Source organism: Mirounga leonina, unplaced genomic scaffold, assembly GCF_011800145.1.
Source record: "Mirounga leonina isolate KUSES-001 unplaced genomic scaffold, KU_Mleo_1.0 Mir_171, whole genome shotgun sequence".
Taxonomy (NCBI): domain Eukaryota; kingdom Metazoa; phylum Chordata; class Mammalia; order Carnivora; family Phocidae; genus Mirounga; species Mirounga leonina.
In genome coordinates, this window is record NW_023270436.1 from 17527051 (window position 1) to 17544686 (window position 17636).

A 17636-nucleotide genomic window follows, 5' to 3' on the forward strand; every position below is an offset into this window, starting at 1 on the left:
TGGCGGTGAAGTCTCTTTCTCTCCAGAAATATAACGGAGGCCACATTTTAAATTTTCGAATAGCCCCGTGAAAGTTTAAAAAAAAAAAGATGAAATTAATATTAACAATAACTTTTTGCTTGACCCGCTATGTCCAAAATATTGTCATTTCTTTTTTTTTTTAAGATTATTTATTTATTTATTTGAGACAGAGAGAATGAGAGAGAGCACATGAGAGGAGGGAGGGTCAGAGGGAGAAGCAGACCCCCCGCCGAGCAGGGAGCCCGATGCGGGACTCGATCCAGGGACTCCAGGATCATGACCTGAGCCGAAGGCAGTCGCTCAACCAACTGAGCCACCCAGGCGCCCTTGTCATTTCTTTATAATAGTTTTTAACAAGATCCTTTACGTTCTTTTTTTGTACTAAGTTCATCTCGATTTGAACCGGGCACTTTTCATGCGCTCAACAGCCGCATGTGGCCAGTGGCTACCACGTTGGACAACACAGCTTCTAGAACCTTAGAGCCAGAGAGAATTTGCACTCCCTTTTAATCACTCTCCCCAACTCCAGAGCAAGTGATTGCACCTGCTTTAGTAAAGAAATCAATGCTTTAATTCAGTGGCTTTCAAAGTTTTTGGTCTCAGGACCCTTTGGTATGCTTAAAAATTTCTGAGATCTTTTGTGTATGTGGGTTATATCTAAGTATATGTAGACTATTAGAAATTAAAATCGAGAAAAAATTTTGGTTTTTTTTTTTTTAACCGAAGTATCATTTATACAATAAGATTCACCTATATTTGGTTCTGTGAATTTTGGCAAATGCATAGTGGTGTAACCACTACCACAAACAAGGTATAGCACCTTCACCCCCCACCCCAAATAAAATTACCACCTGTCCCTTTGTAGTCCACTCCTCCACCCACCTCCAGTCCTTGGCAGCCACTGATTAAGGCTGAGAAAAGTTTTAAAATCCAAGAATACCAAAGCATACATTCCATTAGACGTTGAAGCTGTGACTTCATCACCAGCTGTGAACCTCTGGAAAACTCCAGGGTGCACTCATGAGTGAGTGACAGTGGAAAAGGCAAATAAAAAAACGTTTTAGTGTTATTATGAAAATAGTTTTGACCTCAATAACCCCCTGAAAAGGTCCTCAAAGTGGGGTCCTGCAACTATATTTTGAGAACTGCTACAGTAACCTGCCTAGTGAATATTCTGCCATCCTGACCAACAAGTATGCTAAGAAGTCTACATACCAGACTATTTTAAATAATTGGCATTTACAGAGTATAGTCAATCAATTCACAAAATTTTGACCATTTTATATGCCTTATTTCAATTTAATTCTTGCAGTGACCCCATGAGTAATAACAGTGCAAACAGTCCCCCAAATTATGATGATCTGACTTACGATATTTTGACGTTACAATGGTGTGAAAACTACATGCGTTCAGTTGAAACCTTACTTCGAATTTTGAATTTTGATTTTTTCCTGGGCTGGCAATATGCAGTTCGATGCTCTCTCATGATGGTGGGCAATGGCAGCCAGCCACAGCTCCCAGTCACCCTGGTGACCAGGAGGGTAAACAACCAATATACTTACAGCCATTCTGCACCCATACAACCATCCCGTTTCTCACTTTCAGTAAAGTATTTAATAAATTACAAGAGATAGTCAACACTTTATTATAAAATAGGCTTTGAGTTAGATAATTTTGCCCAGCTATTGGCTAACGTGAGTGTTCTGAGTCCATTTAAGATAGGCTTGGCTAAGCTGTAATGTTCAATAGGGTAGGTGTATTAAATGCATTTTCGACTTAGAATATGTTCAATCTATGATGGGTTTATGGGAATGTAGCCCTGTACAAGTCAAGGAAGATCTGTACTCCACATTGCATGAAGTTAAAAATGCCTGCAGCCTGGTCCTTGCTGCTCCTCTAACCAGTAGGGGTGTGGCTGTCATTGACTAATAGAAGTTCTTAAAAATAAGGATATATTACTAATTTATGATGATAGCTGCTGCCAGGAACAAGGCAGTGCCTGCTCTAACATCCATCAGATGGATCAAGGATTTGCAGCATCCTGGGAGATCACAAGCTCATCTGACAGAGCCTTGGGCATCTCTCAGCTGCTGGGATTATTTTGCAGGTAAATGGTTTATTTGAGATCCTAAACCCCATGGGATAAAGACCTGAAACAATATTTTTCCAACTGCCCCCACTTATACTAAGTCGGACCTCCTCCTTTCACACCATGGAGTAGGTCCCTAAATAACGCAGCTATGTAGCTACTTTCAGAGATCCATCTCATTTCAATATTTAAGTCACTGTCCCATTTATTTTTGAATTTAAAACTCAAATGTGATTCAAAAGCCTTCTCCCAGACTCCAGAGGAGAGAGTGACCTGGAGAGATAGAAGTCCAGCTCTGAATACCTTTTCCACCCCCTCTGCTAGCTCCCCTGTGACTCAGAAGACAGATGTCAGAAACTGTAATCATATTGTCACACAAAGCCACAAGAAAGATCTAGAATCCAATCGGGCGTCTTTTTAATATTTTTAAAAGTTATCATTGTGCTCTATTTTCCTACCAGATAGGTAAACTACGAAAAAGAGCATTGAATTCCTTTCCAGTTTTTAGAACTTGATGCAGGGCTAAACACAGACTTTTCCTTGGGGCATTCTCATTAGTAGAGACCTGGGTGCCCCTCTCCTCAAAAGCCTCATCGACCCAACCCCTCTTAGTAAACCCTGAGGGCAGGACTGGCCCCAAAGCCTGGCTCTGGCTGGCAACTCTCTCAACTTAGATTATGTAGCACTTGGTATCTTTTATCCTCAGCTTTGGGCCTACGTGTCTGTTCTGGAAAGACAAGAAGATAAGATCCTTTCCACATGAATGGAACACTTGCTTTTATTTCCAGACAGAGAAAATAAAAACAGAAAGATACAAGCATTAGCAGAATGTTGTTATTGTTTTTTTCCTTACGTGGTTGTTTCGTAGACATCCTGCCCCCCAAAAAACCAAAAAACATAACAAAATGGCTCAAAAATGGGTAAATTCTGCCTCAAACAACACTCCAGGACTCTCCTGCATTCTTCTGTTGTTATGTTTTTTCCCAGAAGTCCTCTGACCACACAGTTGGCCCTCATCATGTCAGCAACACGTTCTTGAAGCTAGTTCTCCCTCCTCCCTGGATGAATTTATGAGTTGACCCAAGGGCCAGAAGGGGATGGGGTGACAGATAAGCACTCAGATTTCTAAATGTTTAGCAGAGGTGAAAAGGGTTTCTCTGCTTAAACTGAACCCTCTGGGGAGTCAAATGTAAGTGTTACTAGTATTAAAACTACAGGTCTGAACTGGGCTTAAATAAAGAGATCCTTGGTTCTAGACATAGACCAAAACTTCCATCTGGCTGACTGTGTGAACTTAAGCAATTGATCTTTTCCCCTGGATGTAATGGTTTATTTTATATGTTAACTTGGCTGGGTCATGGTGCTCAGAAATTTGGTCAAACATTATTCTGGATGTTTGGGTGAGATTAATATTTAAATCTGTAGACTTTGAGTAATATAGATTGCCCTCCCTAACGTAGGTGGGTCTCATCCAATCAGTTGAAGGTCTGAATAGAACAAAGAGATGGACCTCCCCCAAACAAGCAGGAATTCTGCTAGCAGATGGCCTTTAGACTTGAACTTCAATATTCACTCTTCTCTGGGTCTCTACCTTCCTGGCCCACCCTGAATATTTTGGACTTGCTAACTTCCACAATCATGTGAGCCAATACCTTAAAAATGATCTCTCAGTCTCTGTCTCTCTTCCTCTGATTTAATATATATCAGATTGAAAGCATGAAAAACACAATAACACAGAGTGATGGCAATTATATGAGGAAACAGGCACTCTTGGGGATCCCTGTGGGAGCATAGATGAGTATCTCCATCCAAGGCAATTTGAACTACTTAGAAAAATTAAAAATCTGTATATTCTGTGACCTAAGTATTTATCATACAGAGGTAAGAATAAAGATATTTATTGCAGTCTTTTTGCTAATATTAAAAGATTGGAAGATACCCAGCAAAATTATGGTAACCCATGCAGCAGAGTACTGTGTAGTGTGAAAATAATGAACCAGCTCTTTGTGGACTGACAAGGAAGATTCTAAGATTCTAAGAGTCTAAGACATTGAGAGAAAACAGTAAGTTGTAGGACAATGAAATGGAATGCTGTTATTTGTGGGAGAGAATAAAAATTAAGAGTTTATAAATATAGAGAGAATCAAGAAACCAGGAACACTGTTTGCCTCTTGTAAGGAAACTATGTTACTGAGAACAGGGAAAGACATCCTTTTGTCCTTTGTGAATTTTGTACCATGTGCATGCATTATTTATTCAAAAAATAATTAAAAATTTAAAACTTGAAAAACATAGGGGAGACAGTATCAAAACTGACATTCCTTTTGGTCAGGAATGTTCATTAGAAGCTTGTGAAAAGTGAAAAAAGCAAGCCTCCGTAGGATAAATATGATTTCAAATTTATAAAAAGATATTTATGTATGGGTGTCCCAGCATCAAAAAATGACTAGAAGGATATATTCCCAAAGTGGTAACTCTGGTTATCTCTTTGTTGTATATAGTAATAATTTTTATTTTCTTCTGAATGTTTTTGCATGTTATCTGAATTTCTAAATGATCATTTATTTCTTTTACAATTAGAAAAATAATTTTTAAAAAATATTTTATTTATTTGCTTGAGAGAGAGAGCAGAGGGAGAGGGAGAAGCAGACCCCTGCTGAGCATGGAGCCTGATACAGGGCTCGATCCCAGGACCCTGGGTCATGACCTGAGCTGAAGACAGATGTTTAACCGACTGAGACACCCAGGCACCCCTAGAAAACCAATTTTTAAGAGAAGATTATATGTATGATTTTTTTCTTTCTGTAAGCAATAGTTCTGGATTATTGCAACCTTTGTAACTCATATCCTAGTTGATGTCCAGTCTCCAGAGGAATCCTAAAACTCAGCTTTTAAGCTCCTCTTACCTCAGATCCTGACAATATTGAGCCCACATTTAACCCTTTCTAGGTAGCTCTTTAATGTAAGTTCTTTATAAAAATAATTTGCAAGAAGGAATTACAGTAATCATTACCTAATTTATATGACTGATCAGTTCATACATTGTGTATATTCACTTTCTTAAACTAGCAAGCCCCTATAGGCTTTTTAGAACTTGGATATGGTTAATTGTGTACACTTCCTCCTATTTGATGTTAATTTATGTCTTGTCAAACAGTGACTGGATTCCTTTCTTTGTTTTTCCCCAGTAAGAATGGCATTCAAAGTCACCCATTCCTATTCAAACAGTAGTCCTATAAGATCTTAGCACATTGCTTTAAGAAACTGCCAAATAGTTTTCCAAAGTGTTTGTATCTGCCCCCCAGTTTCTGGCACAAGGCTCCTGAAACCTTTGTGATTTCCTAAGTGTTAAGAGCAGTAGGAGCATCTTTCATTCTATTGAGGTGACTCTGAGTGGGCTCTGGATGGCTCTGAATGGGAGCTGGTCACCAGAAAGAGCAAGCCATGATTAGAAGGTGAGAATTTTCAGCTCTACCTTCCATCCTCCAGAAAGGGGAGAGGGATTAGAAATGGGTTAATAATTGATCATGCCTATATGAGGAGGCCTCCATAAAATCCCAATAGTACGGGTTTGGAGAACTTCCCGGTTGGCAAATGCACCCCAACTCCATGGGGACAGAAGCTCCAGCATTTTGAGACCCTCCCAGTCCTCAACCCTATGTATTTATTCATCTGGCTGTTCATCTATATCCTTTATCATATCCTTTAATAAACTGATGAATGTAAGGAATTCTTTCCCCAAGCTCTGTGAGCCACTCTAGCAAATTAATTGAACCTGAGGTGGGGGTCATGGGAACCTCCAATCTGTAGCCAAATTGGACAGAAGTTGTGGGTAACCTAATTGCAATTGTTATCTGTAGTGAGGTAGAAGCACTCTTACGGGATTGAGCCCTTAACCTGTAGGATCTGACAGTATCTCCAGGTAAATTGTGTCAGGGTTGAGTTAAATTATAAGACATCCAGCTGGTGTTACAGACAATTGCTTGGTGTGGGAAATCATGGTATGAGAAATATGTTGGCAGAAGTGTAGTGAATGTGGTAGTAGTTTGAAAAGTAAAAGAGAAACACAGGAAGGAGAGCTGGGTTTTTCCCTACTCAGGAAAACTGGGCAGGTTTTTCCTATACACAGGTATGAAAAGCTAAAGGAAAGAGTGAGAACAATGTCTCACCAAATAGAGGATGTTAATAAAAAGAAAGAAATTATAAAAAGAAATCAAGTAGAAATTCTGGACTTGAATAACTGAAATGAAAACTCACTAGAGGGACTCCACAACAGATTTGAGCAGGCAGAAGAAAGAATCAATGAACACAAAAATAGATCAATTGAGATTATCCATTTCAGGAGCAGAAAGAAAAATAAAGAACACTGATCAGAGGTTTAGAGACCTGTGGAACACCATCAAGCATATAACACATGCACAATGGGAATCCCAGAAAAGAGGAGAAAGAAAGGGGCAGAAAGAATATTTGAAAAAATAGTGGCTAAAAACTTCCAAAATTTGATAGGAAACAATAATCTACACATCCAAGAAGCTCAGTGAACTCCAGGATAAATTCAAAGAGATTCACACCTAGACTCACAAATAAGCAGTCAAAAGACAAAGAGAATTTTGAAAGCAGAAAGAGAGGTGATTCTCACGCAAAAGGGATCTCAATATGATTAACAACTGATTTCTCATCAGAAACAATAGGGTACAGAAGGCAGCAGGATGATATATATTCAGTGTTCTAAAAGAAAAAAGAACTGTCAATCAAGAATCCTATATCTGGCAAAACGACTCTTCAAAAATGAAGGAGAAATTGAGACTTCCCAGATAAACAAACACCAAGATTTTTTTCTAGCAGTCTTGCCCTGCAAGAAATACTAAAGGGAATTTTTCAGACTAACATAACTTTAGAACCTGGGTGGCTCAGTCGTTAAGCGTCTGCCTTCAGCTCGGGTCATGATCCCAGGGTCCTGGGATTGAGCCCCACATTGGGCTCCCTGCTCAGAGGGAAGCCTGCTTCTCCCTCTCCCACTCCCCCTGCTTGTGTTCCCTCTCTCGCTGTGTCTCTCTCTGTCAAATAAATAAATAAATAAAATATTTAAAAATATATATAAAACATGGAAAATGTGGTTTTTGTTTGTAACTAATTTTTCTCTTTATTTACAATGCATAAAGATACAATTTATAACCAAAACAACTTAAAAGGTGGGAGAAATGAAGATACACAGGAACAAAGTTTTTGTAGAATAATGAGATTAAGTTGGTATTAATCCAAACTAGATTGTTATAAATTGAGATGTTAGTGGTAATCCTCAGAGCAACCACTAAGAAAATAACTAAAAATATATATATTAAAAGAAATGACAAGGGAATTAAAATGGTACACTAAAAAATATGTTTATCACAAAACAAGACAGTGATGGAGGAACTGAGGAACAAAACAGACATAAAACATAATTTGTTTTCTACATGATCCATGATTACATTAAATTTAAATGGATTAAATTCTCTAAAATCCAGAGATTGGCAGAAAGGATAAGACAACATGATCCAACTATATGCTGTCTACAAGAGATTTTTCATTTTAGATTCAAAGACACAAATAGGTTGAAAGTGAAAGGATGGAAAAAGTCTTACCATCCAAACAATAACCAAAAGAGAATGAGGTGACTATGCAAATAGGAGACAAAATAGGTTTTAAGACCAAAAAAAATGTTACTAGAGACAAAGAAAGACATTTTATGATGATAAAAACATCAATTCATCAAGAAGATATAAGAACTGTGAGCATGGATGCACTTAACAACACAACCCCAAAATACATGAAGTAAAAGAAGACAGAATTTAAGGGGAAAATAGACAATTCAAGAATAACAGTTGGAGATTTCAATACCCCACTTTCAATAATGGATAGAACAACCAGACGGAAGATCAGCAAAGAAAGAGAACTTTGATCAGCACAATAAACCAACTAGATCCAATAGACATCTACAGAACATTTCCCACAACAGTAGCAGAATACACTTCCTTCTCAAGTGCACATGGAGCATTCTCCAAGATAGACCATACAGTAGGCCATAAAACAAGTCTCAATGAATTTAAAAAGACTGCAACCATACAAATTATGCTCTCCAACCACAATGCAATGAAATTAGAAATCAGTAATGGAAGGAAATTTGGGAAACCAATAAATACATGGAAATTAGACAACACATTTCTAAATAATAAATAGGTAAACAAAGAATTGACAAGGGAAATTAGGAAACACTTTGAATGAAAGAAATTGAAAATACAAGTCACAAGACTGCAAAGAAAAGACCTATCTCTTCTTCAGTGTTGACTCAGATATCTTGAACTGCTTCTGCTTGATAATCTCTTCCCTAGGTCTGGATAGGTGTTCTGGCCTCTGATTCACATTTACCTCTTGCTTATTTTATGTTCCTCTGGAAATACAATGTCTGAGAGATCATGGTTTTATTAGCAGAGCTTTAGAGTTTGTCTTTTGAGCCAGCTGCCCCAAAATACAGGAAGAAAAAGAGGGCAGAATTGAAGGGGAAAATAGGTTCTCTTTGCCCCCTTCAGGCCTCTCTCATTGTAGATTAGAGATCTTGTGTTTCATAGACTAATGAGACATATGGCCAAGGGAGTCTTTGAAGTTATACACCTCTATATTTTTTAATGTAGCCAAGCCTCCTCTTTCTACTGGCTCCTGGGTAAAGTCAGTAGGTAATTAACAGCTCCCAGCATAATGCCAGGGACCTGGGAATGACTCCAGGTGGAAATGCCATCCTACCAGCATGGCTAGCAGAACAGGGATCTACCACCAAAGGCTTATTTGCCCCTTTTGGTTTTTTATCCTATTTCAGTTCCAAAGGGGGGGGAAAAAAAAAGACAAATCTCTTTATGAATTTAAATCCACAGGCTTCCTTTTAAAAAAATTAAGTGCCATTTTTATAACTAGTGGACTATTGTCTTAATAATAATAGAATTCAGATCACAGTTGATAGGAGAATTACTTGTTCATAGCACATAATTATATATTCAGTATTTCAGGCCACGGGGCGGTTTTTCAGTCTTTATTCCAGCCCCTACAGATTTTGTTTTAAGAATCTGAGAGGAGAGACCATGATGCATTACTCTGATGTGAAATAAAACCCATCTGGCTTTTGGCATGCCCCCATTTCCCGGACAGATGGATAATGTGGTTAGCTGGAAGTTACTGCCTTTATGATATTCATATCTGCTCAAGGATGTCTCAAAGATCAGAGGTATAAACAAACATGGGTCGTATTTTTCTTGGCTGATAATCTCATCCAGACATAACTTTAAAACAGGCGTTCTCAGTGGGGTCCCCAGACCAACAGAATCAGTATCATTTGGGAACCTGTTAGAAATGGAAACTCTCAAGCCTCACCCCAGACCTGCTGAATTAGAAACTCTGGGGGTGGTGCACGACCATCTGCAAGCTAACAAGCCCTCTGGGGGATGCTCACTCACACTCAAAGGCGGAAACCACTGCTTTAGAAAATGTAACCATGTTTCTAAGAAAGAAGAGAAAACATTAATTCTTTAGGATTTTTCAAATACCTATTATGTACTGAGTACTGTTCTCCCAGTTTTCAGGGGCACCTCAAAAGTCTCCAGAGGGCAGTGAGGGAACCTTAATGTGTGAAGCTTGCTGTAGCTTTGATAATGCCAGGCACGCTGCGTGCAGACACCACTTCCTAGTGGCCAGACAGAAAGGCAGACCCAGTGGAGGAACACTGCTTCCCTCTTCCCCAAGAAGCTGATAACCCTCTGTTTAAATGTTGAAAAAATTGGAAGTCAAATTTTATTACTTATTATTAAAAATTATTAAAAGTCATTATTTAAAAAAAAAAGAACAGCTCTATTGAAGTATAATTACATACCACATAATCCACTCTTTTTGCTTGTTTGTTTTGGGTTTTTTTTTAAGATTTTATTTATTTATTTATTTGAGGGTGGGGGATGGAGAGAAAGAGATCATGAGCAGGAGGAGGAGCAGAGGGAAAGGGAGGGAGAGAATCTCAAGCAGACTCAATGCCGAGCCCGAAGCCTCACACAGGGCTCCATCTCACAACTATGAGATCATGACCTGAGCCAAAATCAAGAGTCGGACGTTCAACTGACTGAGCCACCCAGGCATCCCCAATTCACTCTTTTTAAGTGTATAATTTGATGATCACTTGATGAACTTTTGGGTGATTCCACTTTTTGATATTATAAATAACAATGCTATGAACATTGTGTACAAGTTTTGGGCACACTGTGTTTTCATTTCTTTTGGGTATATACCTACAAGTTTTATTGCTGGGTCCTGAGGTAACTCTGTTTAAACTTTTGAGAAACTACTCAATGTTTTCTATAGCAGCTGCACCATTTTACATTCCCAGCAACTGTGTATGAGGGGAATGTCCAGTCCACATCTTCACCAACACTAGTTATGGTCTGTCTTTTTAATTCTAGCCATTCCAGTGGGTATGAAGTAGTATCTCATTGTTTTGATTTGCGTTTCCCTAATAACTAATGATGTTAAGCATTGTTTTCAAGTGCTTATTGGCTAGTCACACATTTTTAAAAAAAGATTTATTGATTTATTTGAGAGAAAGAGAGAGAGAGCTTGTGTGAGAGTGAGGGGAGGGGCAGAGAGAAAGGGAGAGAATCTCACTCCCTGCTGAGTGCAAAGCCCTATGTGGGGCTGAATCTCACTACCTTGAGATCAGGACCTGAGCCGAAATCAAGAGTCGGACACTAAACTGACTGAGCCACCCAGGCGCCACATCTTCTTTGCAGAAATATCTATTCATACTATTTGTCCGTTTTTAAATTACATTGCCTTTTTATTATTGAGTTGTAAGAGTGCTTTATATTGTTTGAAGTAAGTCTCTTATCAGGTATATAATTTGCAAGTATTTTCTCCCATGCCTTGGGTTGTCTTTTCACTTTCTTGATGGCGTCCTTTGAGGCAGAAAAGCTTTTAACTTTGGTCCAGTCCAATGTATTTAATTTTTTTCTTTTGTCTCTTGTGCTTTTGATGTCATGTCTAAGAAACCGCTGCCTAACTCAAGGTCATGAGGATCTACTCCTATGCTTTCTTCTAAGAGTGTCATGGTTTTGAATCTTTACACTTAAAAGTATTCTTGTTAACCCTTCAGGCTACTCAAAACACATCTCTCTGTGGATCTGGCTTGTGGTTGTCGAGTAACCAACTGTCAAGGCTTGCCTGGGACTCAGGTCTTCCCAGGACTTGGAACTTCCAGTGCTAAAACTCGAGGTCCTGGGCAAACCAGGACAAGTTGGACACACTACCAATGGACCTCCAACTAGCCAGCTCTAATAGAAATCATTACCCTTGCTCTCCACGGCTTACAATAGATACCAAATCCCTACTGACCTGGAATGAAAGTTCAGTTTGTTTTCAGTTTAACAAGCATGTATTGAGTGTACACAATGCAAAGCCCTGGGGTTAAGTTTAGTGAGGGATATTAAATTCCAATTTCAGTGTCCATAAATAAAGTTTTATTGTTCTAGGCCCTTGGGGTACATCAGCAAACCTTTATGGAGCTTAAGTCCTAAAGAGGGCAGACAATGTAGCTGGAGGAGGATGAGGAAACCATAGATCGGGAGGATTTTGAAGGCAGGGATTTGGTTTTATTAATCTTTGATTCCCCAGTGTCAGGGCTATAGAAATCACTCAAAAATGCTTGTTTCCTGAATGAATGAATAAATGAATGAATGAGTGATCTTTGAGCTTCCCATACTTAACATTTTTTTTTCTTGATCCATTTCACTAGACAGCCCCATGATGACAATGACACGTCTAACTTGTCTCGCATATACCTGGCGCCTATTACAGTGTCTGGCATACAGTAGGTGCTCAATAAACAGTATTTTCATGCATGCTTCTTTGAATTTTTCATTCCCTTCATTTGCTATACCAGCCTGGGTTTCAAGACTATTACACCGATAACAACACTAATGAATCCCTACAAATAAACATTTAGAGAGGGGTTGTCAACCAAAGAGTGCTCATTGGTACCTCGACAGCCATTTCACAGGCTGTTGTGCCCTATAGGCACCCAGTAAAACATCGCCAACCACAGAGAGCCTGTAAATTCCTCTAACCAGAAGGGCTCTCCCCGCCCCCTCTCCCCGCGCAGCTCGCTCTGCCCTCCGCCTCCTCCTCTCCGCCCACTCTCCTGGCGGCCGCGGCTTTGTCTCGTGGGCTGGTCCCCGGCGGCTCCCTCCCCTGAACAGCTGCCGCCAAGGGAGGAAGCGGCGCGGGAGCTGTCCAGCACCCTGGTGCTGAAACCCCGACCGCTCGTCATCCACCAACACCATGTAAGGGCCATGAAAAGGGCTCGTCCTGGCGCAGCGCGGACATGGAGGAGGACTTATTCCAGCTAAGGCAGCTGCCGTGAGTATCATGGGGGCGAGGGAGAGGCAGACAGGCTTTCCTTTAAAAAATGAAAACCGGCAGGGGGGCATCTCTGCATGGCTTCTTGAATGTAAAAGGAACTGTTGGAGAGGAAAGAATTAGGCCCCAAGGAGACAAGCCATTTTCCTATTTCACAGTCCAGCCTCTGTATCTCTGACTCAGTTCTATTTTTCAGATCCGTCAGAATCTTATGGGGACCTGGGGGTGTTATGTTTTCCCTTTTAATTGCTCGCAATCCTAAAGGGATTTTTGAGGTCTGTGTTTTAAGAGAAAGCATTAGCTGCTGTTTTGAAAATGTGGACTGAATTGATGAGTCCATGCAATGACATTGGTTTTTCCCAGCCTTTTCTCTTATGCTGTGAAATTCCTAATTTTTCTGCAAGGTCTTTTGGAAGGGAATGGTACTGCTGTTGCAAAGTGGTTTCTAAAAAGCCGGAATACCTTCCTAGAGGGGAGGCTTGGGCAAAGTCTTGTTGTTTATGAAGTGTGTGAATGAGAGGGCTGAAACCTCTTGCCTTCTCCTGAATGAAAGGATTTTGTAACAGCTACCTAGAGTGAGACTCTGTCGAAGGCTATCCTTGAGAACATCAGGAATACAAAGCTAGAGGATGGGAATTTTTAAGGGACATCAAATTTACCCTGAGAATCTTGGAGAAATACAACCAAGCAACAGAAAGGACAGGGGCCTTGTGGAGGGGCTTACCAATTTCTTCTACTACAAGCCACTGGTGATTGTTAAGCAAATCCCAAGACTATGGGATGGGGCATTAGTGGGGATTTTTGTTTTAATTTTTAGAAGCACTAGCCATTTGGATGGTAAAGGTAGACACTGTTTGGATTTGTTGTAAAGGATACATCATTGTTAGTGTATGTGTATTTTCTTGACTTAAATTTTTTTTTCCTCTGTAAGCCACGGAGAAATTCTCCCAAGTGACTTTTAGTGTGACTGATACAGCTCTCTGAGGCTCTGAATACTGAAGGGTATTGTTAATGTTTACTTCTCAATCGGTGTAAAATTAATTTTCATTTAAAAATTTTAATTAAATTTTACTTTTAAGTTTTTATTAATTGGTCTACAAATAGCATATCTTATGTAATCAGCATTATTTCACAAATGCCAAAGGATGTTCAGTTATAAAATCCAGAGGTCGATGTATGAATATATAAAAATATACATATGTGACTGTAAGTCTCTTGAGGGAAACACCACTTTTGTTGAAAATAAATCTCATGTTAAAAAAAAAACAACCTATTATCTCAAAATTAAAAAAATAATTCAGAAATTGAAATATGAAATCTGGTACTCAGAATAAGAATACAATACATATTGGAACGGCAGTTTATTGAGATAAATTTTCAAATAATGTCAGAGCATGTGAACTTTGCAGATTACTTAGAGATTCATTTATATTTAATCTATTCAAGTATAGACATGACACTATTGTGACAATTCCTTCCTTAATTAAAAAGGAGGTAAAAATGATGAGGTTTTTATTTATTTAAATTTAAAAATTAATTTAGTTTTTTATACTCATGTTAATATAATGTACTATTATAATCTATACATAGGGTAAATAAAGTTCAAAAAGAAGTACAAGAATAAAAGGTAGTCTCTGTCTTCCTAAACCGCAGGTTAAGTTTCTTGGTTATTCTCTCTGATACTTTAACACATAAATACATGTAATATCTATTAGCAAGGCCAAATTGTGTCTGGCTAAGAGCATTAGCTCTTAAGTAAGACAGGTTAGAATTCAGATCTTGGCTTTGCCACTTTCCGGTTATTTGACTTTGAGCAAGTGACTTAACCTTTCTGAGATTGAGCTTCCCTCACCATAAAATGGGGCTCACAATAGTCCTTGATTCACAGAGTTACTGTAACGATCAGGTGAGATAATGTGTGCTGAACGCCTGGTAGACACAAAGCACTCAACATATATTAACTAATATTATTATTACATCTCAAAAAATCATTTATAAAAATGTATAGAGACTCCCTATGCTGGAATCTTCAAAATCGTAATCTGCAATTTGAATGAAGTCAGAATTAGCCCTGAAACGTGTTGACTTCTATTTATAAAAAAGGAGTGAAGTAAAAGGAACAGCTACATGAATCTGAGTGGGTTACAAATCACGACTTAGAGGTTTTTTAAACCACACCCTGTGTATATTGTGTACAGATTGCAGGCAACAGATTTCCTGAGAGCAATATGGTTTTTTTAAAAAATCAGAATTCCCTGTAGAGGGTTGGCAAGAGTGGACTTTGGAACAGACTTAGTCCTGTGGGAAGCCAAGTGTTAATATATTATAAGCCACTAAGTAGTTTACAAGGTTCAGGGAGGGGAAAGGGGGATGAGGGTGCCTAAGGAAACAGTCCCTCCTTACACTTGAGCTCCTTCACACAGCTCTAGGATGGTTCATTTTAGGCCCCAAACAACCTCTGCCTTTCACCTGCTGTCCATTTAGGCACAGTACCATGTACAGGAGATTCTGGAGCCTAAGGTTTTGTGTTTTTTTTTTAAGATTTTATTTATTTATTTGACAGAGAGAGACACAGCGAGAGAAGGAACACAAGCAGGGGGAGTAGGAGAGGGAGAAGCAGGCTTTCCGCAGAGCAGGGAGCCCGATGTGGGACTCCATCCCAGGACCCTGGGATTATGACCTGAGCCGAAGGCAGACGCTTAATGACTGAGCTGTCCAGGCACCCCTGGAGTCTAAGATTTTGTATCTAGTTCTGCCTTATTGTATGACCTTGTGCAAGTCAGACTTCTCTAGGTCTCTCCTTTGTAGGATGATTTCTTGAAAGCAACTTTTGCAGACTACATTGGTTGATTGGTTGATTGACTCATTCATTTTATTCATTTAGGCACCATCCTAGATACAAGGGATTCTACAACTAAGATAGACATGGTCCTTGCTCTCAAGGAAGTCACAGTCTGGAGCTGCAACGTCCAATACGGTTGTCACTAGCCATATGTGGTTATTTAAATTTAAACTTAAATTATGTAATTTGGATATGAAATCATTTCTATAGTATAATATACAATATAAAATGTAACTTATAAATAAATACGTGAAATTTGAAAAATCATTTTCTCGATTGCACTAACCACATTTTGAGTGCTCAATAGCTACATGTGATTAGTGGCTACCACATTGGACAGCACAGGTCTAAAACATTTCCATAACTGCAGAAAATTCTATTGGACAGCACTGGACTGGTGCTGAGAGAGGCAGACATTGAACACATATCATTGCCCAATAATTATGAGAATTGTTTTAAGGGCTGTAAAGGAAAAGTGCAGGGTGCAGTGAGACTAGTTCTAGATGGGGTGGGGGGGAGGATCAGTGAAGGTTTCCTTGAGGAAGCGACATTGCAGTTGAGCCCCCAGAGATGTATAGGAGTCATCCAAGGAAAGAGATAGGCTGAAGAGTATTATGGACAAAGGGAACTGTGTAGACAAAAGCACTGAAGTAGGAAAAAAGTGTTGCATCTCAAAATCAGGCCAGTGGAGGGAACATAGAAGAAACTAGTGGCTCAAGGGAGGCTGCAGAGGATGGCAGGGACCAGGCCATACAGGGCCCTGTAGCCTGTAACAATGAGTTAGAACTTTATCCTGTGTTTGCCCAATCTACTTTCTTTCTCCCTCCTTTCTTACAAACTTTGTCGTCAAGATTAAACTTAAATCTATTACCTCAAGGGGGGCGCCTGGCTGGCTCAGTCGTTAAACATCTGCCTTCGGCTCGGGTCATGATCCCAGGGTCCTGGGATCGAGTCCCACATTGGGCTCCCTGCTCAGCGGGAAGCCTGCTTCTCCCTCTCCCACTCCCCCTGCTTGTGTTCCCTCTCTCGCTGTATCTCTCTCTGTCAAATAAATAAAATATTTTTTTTAAAAAAATCTATTACCTCAAGGAATCTCCCACTGACTTCTCCTGAGCTTAATCAACAGCAGGGGTAAAAGTGTGGGCTCTGAGGCAGGCAGACCTGGGTTCAAACATCTGGGTGGCCTTGGGCTAGTGACTTCACCTCCCAAAAGCTGGGCGTTCTTCCATAAAGTCAAGATAATGGCAGTATCTGCATGGCAGGGCTGTTGTGAAGATCAGGATAGTCATCACTGGGAAGTTCTTAGCACAGTACCTGGCTCCAAGTAAGGGCTCAATGAATAGTGCTGGTGTTATTTGTCTTCCTCCACTCTAGATTTGTTTCCCTTAACCTCCAACATCACCTAGAAGCCATGGCCTCCTTTTCAGAACACTAAGAAAATGTTCATTATCACTCACTTCACAGGCAAAAAAAAGCAAAGAGTTATTTCAATAGCCTAGGGATCCTCAAGGTCAACCCACCAAAACCTTTTAAAACCTCAAGCTCAAAGCTGTTCACACCCCATCATTTCAAACACATGCCAGCCAGCCTCATCTCTAGGGGATATGTGTTTTAGTGACTTAAGGGGAACAATCTTAGGTTTGGGGGAGGATCGTCCCAGGCTCTGCTGATCTAGAGAGTAGCTTTACAGCCCCAATCAAACTCTTCTCTGGCTGTCTAAAAGATTTATGCAGATCTGTGTGTGAATCACTGTGTGATCTTAGGCAATGTATTTACTGTCCTGACACTTAAGCAGTGCCTGGGCCACCTTTAAAGGCATTTTCAACTTTATGATTCTAAGCTCTCTACATGGGTGTGCCTGGTACCATCCTGGTTTATGGAAATTATTCTGTTGTAATTATTAATTATATCTCTTTTACTCTGTAGTACGTGGTTTCTCAATTTTGACACTCTTCACATTTTAGACAAGATAATACTTTGTGGTGGGGGGCTGTGCTATGCATTATAGGATGTTTAGCAGCATCCTCGGCCTCTACCCACTAGACGCCATATCCGTCCCCCCAAGTTGTGACAATCAAAAATGCCTCCAGATATTGCCAATGTCCCCTAGGAGACAAAAATCACACCCCATTGAGAACCACAACTCTAAAGTATTTTAGTATAGGCAATGAATTATTCAGTCTCTCTATTTCTAGAGCATCTTTGGGTCTCTCTTTCAACCTCATTTCTCTGACCTTACTCATGTCAGGACCCTAGTAC